General features: G+C 47.3%; 1 pseudogene; it reads right to left on the bottom strand.

Annotated features, from left to right (window-relative positions):
* Positions 1-1734: 1734 nt before the first annotated feature.
* Positions 1735-7823, bottom strand: part of LOC102870799 — a 10938-nt pseudogene continuing 4849 nt past the window's right edge.

Genomic DNA, 7823 nt, shown 5'->3' with positions numbered 1-7823 from the left:
TTGATTCTTGATCATCTGCAGAAAGCTCTTCAGGTCCTCCTCACTTTTAGCAAGCAAGGTTATGGAATAGACGATCAGTTACTCAGGTGCTAGTTTAAATTGTAGTGGAAGAAAATTAAAGCAAGTCCACAAAAACTTTCCCACCTGAATTTAAAACTCATCTCTAGAATTATCTCCAGTGAGGCATTAAACACTAAGGATTTAAGACCAGATGAATTATGGGATGACATTAAAGATGCCATTCATGAAGATGGCAAAAGGTTATGGAAAAAAACAGGACAAAGAAAAGACCAAAGTGAACGTCAGAGGAGACTGAAAACTGTACTAGAACGTTGAGAGGCCAAAACAAAGGGAAGATATACCAAAGTAGAAGAGATGAGCAGATTTCAAAGGACTGCTTGAGAAGACAAAGTGTAGTACGTGCTAAGAGCTGAAGTTGAAGAATAAGAAACCCAACTCATTCGACATTTCTCAAACGGAAAAAGCTGAACATTTCAAACCTCAAGTTGCAATTCTGAGAGATGCTGTGGGAAAATCTTGAATGATCCAGAGAGTATCAAAAGAAGGTGAAGGGAATATACAGTCATTGTACAAAGAAGTGGCTGACACGGAAATATTTCAGAAGTAGGATATGATAAAGAGCCAATGGTAATGAAGGAAGTAGTTTAAGCTGCTCTGAAGGGATTGATAAAAAAGCCCCAAGAATTGATGAGAGATCATTATGTTCCAAATAACAGATGCAGCCCTGGATGTGCTCACCAGTCTGTTCCAGAAAATTTGGAAGATAGTTAGCAGGCCAACTGACTAGAAGAGACACCTATTTGTTTCTATTTCCAAGAAAATTAATCTAGCCGAGGGTGGAAATTGTCAATATCATTAATATCACATGCAAGGAAAATACTGTTGAAGATCATCCAGAAATGGTTAGAACAGTACATAGTGTTCAAACTGGGTTTAGAAGAGGGTGCGGCACCAGGGCTATTAATGCTAATGTTAGATGGATTTTGGCTCAAAAATATTAAAAGATTATGCAAAGGCATTTGACAGTGTGGATCATAACAAATTATGACTAAACTTGAGAAGAATGGGAATTCCAGAATATTTCATTATACCAAATCTATAGCTAGATCAAGAAGCTTTTGTCCTAACAAAGCAAGAAAACACTGCTTAAAAGAACTTAAAATTGGGAAAGGTGTGTGTCAGGGCCTTATATTTTCTCCATACAGGCCATTTGTACAATAAAATCATTTGAGAAACTGAATTTTATGAATGATATAGTGGCATCCAGATTGAATGAAGATGTATCAAAATTTGAATTATGCAGACAATGCTGCTTTTTTAAAAAAAATACATCTAAAAAACAGCAGGGGGGGGGACAAAAAACTATGGGAAAGAACACTCTAAGTGACCCAGATATTAGAGTTCCTGTTATCAGTGCTGTTATCATGTGACATCAAGTCCACCAAGACTCATCTGGATCTGACCTGAGCCCTCCCCTCCCCTGCTGTCTGCACTGTCTCCAGTGAGCTGCTTGTTGCAGTCAGTCGGTCCATCTCACCCAGGGTCTTCTCTTACTCTTGACACTTTCCCAGCCTGATGTCTTCCAAGGACTGGTCCCTCCTAATATCCTCAAAGTATATGAAATGAAGTTTCACCATCCTTGCTTCTAAGGAGCCGACTGGTTGTAGTTTTTTTTTTTTGGTTGTAGTTTTGATAAGATTTTTTTTCAAGAAGTCAACAATCTTTATTACACTGCTGCAAAGTCTTGGGGATGAGGCCAGGATGCTCGACACTGTCAAAGTCAATCTTCTCCACAATGTTCTGGGGCTTAATGCTCTCTTTCTGGCTACAGATTAAGATCAGGCCCAACTCGTTGGCACTCCATCCATACTTGATCATGCACACCTTGCACTGGCTGTCTTTTAGGTCCCTAAGCATCTCGGCCAGCAGCCAGCAGTCAGTGTTTTGGTAGGTAATGTCAATGACATTTCTGGACAGTCTTCAAAGGCTGTAAGCCTTCCAAGAGGTCCTTGTTTTGGCTTGCCAAAAGGCCTTGAAGTGGCAGGTTTCCAGCAGGTCTCCGAGGTAAAGTAAATATGTGCTTGGTCAGTCATGCACTTGCACAGGGTGAAGTCAGTGTAGGGCAGGTTGTTGAGGGCTTTTAGGTGGCGACCGTGCTCTGAAAGAAGGCTGGGTGGAACTGGTACAACTTCAGGACAGTAAGGTTGGCTTCCATGTGTCCACGTGGTGCTCCAGGGTGGCCAGGTTCTCAGGATCGTACCTGACAACGCCCCAGAGCAACTTTCCCACAATCGCTCTCATCTGCTCGAACGTTGCCGTAGGTACTGCCGCCTTCCACACCCGGGCAGGCCCAGGCAGTGCTTCTTCCTAGATGGACTTGTTTATCCTCTTGGCTATCTGTTATCAGTGCCCTTCACCAAAAACAATTCTAAGGCATCAATTCTTCAGTCTTCCTTATTCATTACCCAACTTTCAGGTGCGTAGGTAGCACGTTATCAGTGGGTTTATGAAGAGTGAAAACCCATTTTAGGAAAAAAACCTCGTGAGAAATAGCATCACTGTTACCCAAAATCTCCGAGAGAAAATGGAGAACTCTGCCACTTATTTTCTGAAGTTAACGGACACTAAAATTTTAGTTCCCTATAGTCATAAACACAAATTTTAAAATAAAAACATTAGTTTTGATTTTATAAGAATCAAATGCAGTGATGCCGAAAAAAGATAATGCAGTATATGTAAGGGGTTCATTCTGGAAAAAAGTTGATTTACCATCGCAGAATCAATCAGCATAGCCCCTCAATTTAACAGGAGAAAGTGGAAACAACATTTTGATAGGTACAGAAAAAGACCTTTGATGAAAGTCAATAGTCAATAGTTCTGAGGATAAAATCACTTGTTGTTGTTGTTGTTGTTAATGTGCCATCGAGTTGCTTGGGACTCATAGCGACCCTATGTACAAGAGCTCTAAATGCTGTTCTATCCTGTGCCAACCTAGCCATCTCAAACGCACTTATTCCCACTGCTCCAGTCACAGAATCGATCCATCTCACCAAAGGTCTTCCTCTCCTTCGCCTCCACTCTTCCAAACATCATGTCCCTCTCCAAGGACCAGTCCCTCCTTGTAACATGCCCAAAATATGTCAGATGAAGCTTCAGAATCCTTGACTCCAGGGAATACTCTGGCTTCACCCTCTCCAGGACAAACCTGTTCTCCTAGCAGTCCATGGTATATTCAACACTCTTCTCGAGCACCACAGCTCAAAGGCATAAATCCTCTTTCTATCAGCCCTATTCACTGTCCAACTCTCTGATGCATAGCACGTAATTGCGAAGACTATAGCCCGGATCAGGTGCACCTTAGTCTCCAGCCTGACATCGTTGCTCTTCAGTACTCTTGAGAGGTCCCTCACAGCCGACTTTCCCAATGCAATTTGTCTCCTGATTTCCTGGCTGCTGTTACCAAGAGTGTTGACTGTGGAGCCAAGTAAATTAAAACTGTTAACTATCTCAATCTCTTCACCATCCATGCTGATGCTGCCAATTGGGCCAGTGGTTAGAATCTTTGTTTTCTTGACATTTAGCTTCAGTCCATATAGGAAGCTGTAGTCCTTGATCTTGTGCAGCAAGCGCCTCAGGTCCTCCTCAGTTTCAGCAAGCAGGGTTGCGTCAACTGCAAATCACTGGAAAAGTATAAAGTTAGAGACAATCTCTGAAAACTTCTGACATCAGTTGCAGATTTGAGGGTCACCAATGGATCAAGGTCTTATTGTTCAAAGTAGCGTTTCCAGCCATTGACCTTGCCTTTGCCACATGGCTGGGCAGGAGCATGCAAATAGGGTGTGTTAGTCAATCCACAAGGGGATTGGCTAGTTTCGTCATTCCACCAGGTTTAAATTGAGCAGGTTCAGTGGCAGAAATTTGGGGACCTCACCACCAGCTAGGAAGAAGAAGTAAGGCATGCAGTGTGCTGCTTTTGGGGCCAGAGATTCCGGCACCAATCAGCCCAGGAGCTACATATGAGAATCAGCCTCAGCAGAGAACCAGAGAGCAACGTGAGACCGAGCTGACTTGGGATGTTTGCCTCACTGTGCCAGAGTCGGGCTTTCACTCCAGCTTGCTGGAGGACTGAAGAAGATGTCATAACTGGCAGAGCTAAAGAAACCTTGTACACACACTGGTCTAAGCCATGAGGCTGAAGACCTGCATCCATGTGTGGGAAGTTGTCTGGACGGAGGGACTGTATCCTGCTGCCAACCTGAATAGTAACCTGCAGCAATATGGATTGAAGCTCAACATCAAGAAAACAAAGATTCTCATCACTGGGCCAATTGGCGGCATAATGATAGACGATGAAGAGATTGAGATTAGCAGCTTCACTTTGCTTGGCTCCACAGTCTACACTCTTGACACCAGCAGCCAGGAAATTAAAAGACTAATTGCATTGGGAAAATCTGCTGTTAGAGATCTCTCCAAGGTACTGAAGAGCAACAATGTCAGTCTGGAGACTAAGGTGCACCTGATCCAGGCCATGGTCTTTGCAATTACTTGCTATATGTCAGAAAGCTGGACAATGATTAGGGATAATAGAAGGAGAATTGATACCTTTGAGCTGTGACACTGGAGGAGAGTACTGAATCTTCCATGAACTGCTAGAAGAACAAACATGTTTATCCTAGAGAGGGTGGAACCAGGCTGCTCCTTGGAGACAAGGATTCTGAAGCTTTGTCTGACATACTTTGGGCAAGTTGCAAGGAGGGACCAGTCCTTGGAGAGGGACATCATGCTTGGAAGGGTGGAGGGACAGTACAAGAGAAGAAGACCCCCCCCCCCATGAGATAGATTGATTCAGTGACTAGAGTTTTGGGGGTAAGTGTGTCTCAGACAATAAGATTGGCAAGGGATAGAGCAGGGTTTAGGACTATTGTACATAGGGTAGCTTTGAGTCACAAGTGACTCAACGGCACATAACAGTTTCCTCAGTGAACCTCATAGCCATGAGTATGGTTCTGTGAGGTCTGTGTAGTAATGGAAACAGATTTCAGACACAGTGGAGCAGTAAGATTGGTTTGGAATTAGTAGAAGTAGGTTCAGGAGAGTGGAAGAGCACGTCTGAGCTCGCAGGACTGACTTTGGTGCTGTGGGTGTTGTTGGGGGCATTTCCCCCTTTGGAGTTAGTTGAGGTCAGACTCGGCCATCCTTATGCTGCTACAATCATTTACACAAGGCCACACAGGTTCAGTGATTCGCCAGGATTCTAAACAGGTGAAGGCTGTTATTCCCAGCTGAGGTCCACAAGAGGAAAGGCTGTCCGTGAAAGCAGCCGTGGGGAGGGATACGGGCTGAAGTCCAGGTGTCCTGTGGACACAGCTTCCAGCTGCCCTCTTAGGAAAGCATAGACAGCACTGTCTTCCTGGGTTTCAGGGGGTGACAACACCTACACCTCCATGGTGAGACAGACCCTGGTTCCCCAGAAAGGCAAGCTGATGGCCATGACACCCAGGCATGGTTTCTAATACTATCTCCTGTGAAGAGTGCTAAGGATACCTGCATAAATGGATGCTGCAAGGCCAGCCTGGGAGATCCACAGGACCCCCTGCCCTGGGCCACTTTGTGTGCCAGAAAGTGAGCAGGTGCTCAGAACCACTCACTGATGTTGAGGGACAATGTGTAGTGGGGCTGCTGGTCAGAAGGGCTTTCCAGCCCACGGCCCTTGAATTTGCCACATGGCTGGGTGGGCACATGCAAATCCACGGGGAGACTGGCCATTCCACAGACGTGAATGAGCAGATTTAGATTAACAGCAAACATTGGAGGATCTCTGTCCCAGCAGGAAGAAGCAGCAGAGAGTGCAGTGTGTGCCCTTAGGGGCCAGAGATCCCTGCACCAGTCAGGCCAACAGGAGAGCAGGTGCAGCCGCAGCAAGAGAACTGGAGGCCCTACCCGACACAGAGCTGAGCCAGGACTACTGCCCAGCACAGCCAGAACCAGGGGCCTTTGCCCACGCCTGCTGGAGGACTGCGGGGAGAGACGCTGTAATTGGGAGCACTAAGACAACCTGATGCAGGCCATGGTCTTTGCAATCACTTGTTATGCATCAGAGAGTTGGACAATGACTAGGGAGGACAGAAGGAGAATTGACGCCTTTGAGCTGTGGTGCTGGAGAAGAGTATTGAATGTACCATGGACTGCCAAGAAAACAAACAGATTCATCCTAGAGAGGGTTAAACTAGGCTACTCCTTGGAGGCAAGGATTCTGGGGCTTCGTCTGACATAATTTGGACATGTTGTAAGGAGGGACAGGTCTTTAGAGAGGGACATCATGCTTGGGAGGGTGGAGGGACAGTGCAGGAGGGGAAGACCCTCTATGAGGTGGATTGATTCAGTGACTGGGGTAATTGGGATGGGTGTGTCAGAGGCAGTGAGATTGGCACAGGATAGAGCACGGTTTAGGGCTGTTGTACATAGGGTCGCTATGAGTCGCAAATGACTCGACGGCACATAACAACAACAACAACAAGACAACCTCAGGTTATAGGCTGAAGGGCCTCTGTACATGCTTTGGAAGCTGTCCTGACTGGGAAATTGTATTCTGTTGCCAGTTTTGAATTGTAACCTGTTAACTGCCCTAATAAGCACCCTAATATGAGTAGAGTTCTGTGAGGCCAGATTATGGACCCAGTCTCACAGCAGGATTGGGCGGGCTGGAGTTAGTAGAAAGGTGTGCGGGAGGGGGTGAGGTAGGGCTGGCCCCCTGGGGACTAGCTTTGTCTTGTGGGTGCCCTTGATAGGGACAGTCCCTTCATGGAGTTGGTAGAGGACAGGCTCAGCCATCCTCGCGCTGCTTTCACTCTTACACGTAGATGCCAGCTGAACGCCTGCCCCTGCTCTCTGGGAGAATGAAGCAGCCAAGCACTGTGACCCGGGTCTCAGACAGATAGCCCCAAGTCCAGCTGGTAACAAGAACATGACCGAACTGCCCTGTGGCTCAGCTTTCAGCCAAACACCAGACAGGCTTCTGGGAACAGTTCACCCGGGAGGCACTCTCAGAACCACCAACCACGCAAGACCAAAAGGGTGACCAGTGAGCTCAGAAGGCAGGAAGGGAGAGGCTGGGAGGATGCAGGGAAATTATAAGCACAAGGTGAAAGCAGGCAGCAGGGGTGGAAGGATAAGTGGTGAGAAGGGCCAGCTGTCCAAGCATCTTCTGTCAACATGCCACCTGAACATGGACACAGTCCCATCTCTGGGCTCCTAGTGGTCTCCCCAAGGAGGACCACAAAGCTGACAGCCCAGCTGGGCAACCAAAACAGGCATCAGCCATGGGCCCTGGAAAGTAGGTCTTGAGATGGTAAGATGAGGGTATGCTTCATTCTCTGAGCTTCCTACAAACCAGACCTAATCGTGAGGAAAAGATCTGACAGGCAGCCGGCACAGGACAGCCCACAGAACACACCCAGAACACTTAAAGATTGCCAGGTGGGCAAGCATGGCAGTCAGGGAACTGTCCCAGCCAGATGAGCCAAAGAAACCCCCATGTCTGAACATGAGGTGACCTGAAAAACTGAGGAAACTTGAAACCACAAGGATTCAGCTGACAACCCATCACCACCGCCCCTTGTGGGTGTGCTTGAGCCATGCCGGCACCCCGTGGAGAGCAGCACAAATCTGCCCGGGCCTGCACGGTGACCCCGCGTGGGAATGGACCCCGCCCGGGCCTGCACGGTGACCCTGCGTGGGAATGGACCCCGCCCGGGCCTGCACGGTGACCCCGCGTGGGAATGGACCCCGCCCGGGCCTGCACG

Source organism: Elephantulus edwardii, unplaced genomic scaffold (assembly GCF_000299155.1).
Source record: "Elephantulus edwardii isolate Elephantulus edwardi_28Jun2011 unplaced genomic scaffold, EleEdw1.0 scaffold00440, whole genome shotgun sequence".
In the NCBI taxonomy this organism is placed as follows: Eukaryota; Metazoa; Chordata; class Mammalia; order Macroscelidea; family Macroscelididae; genus Elephantulus; species Elephantulus edwardii.
Note: the sequence above shows the minus strand (reverse complement) of the source record. Positions and strands in the feature narration are given on the sequence as shown.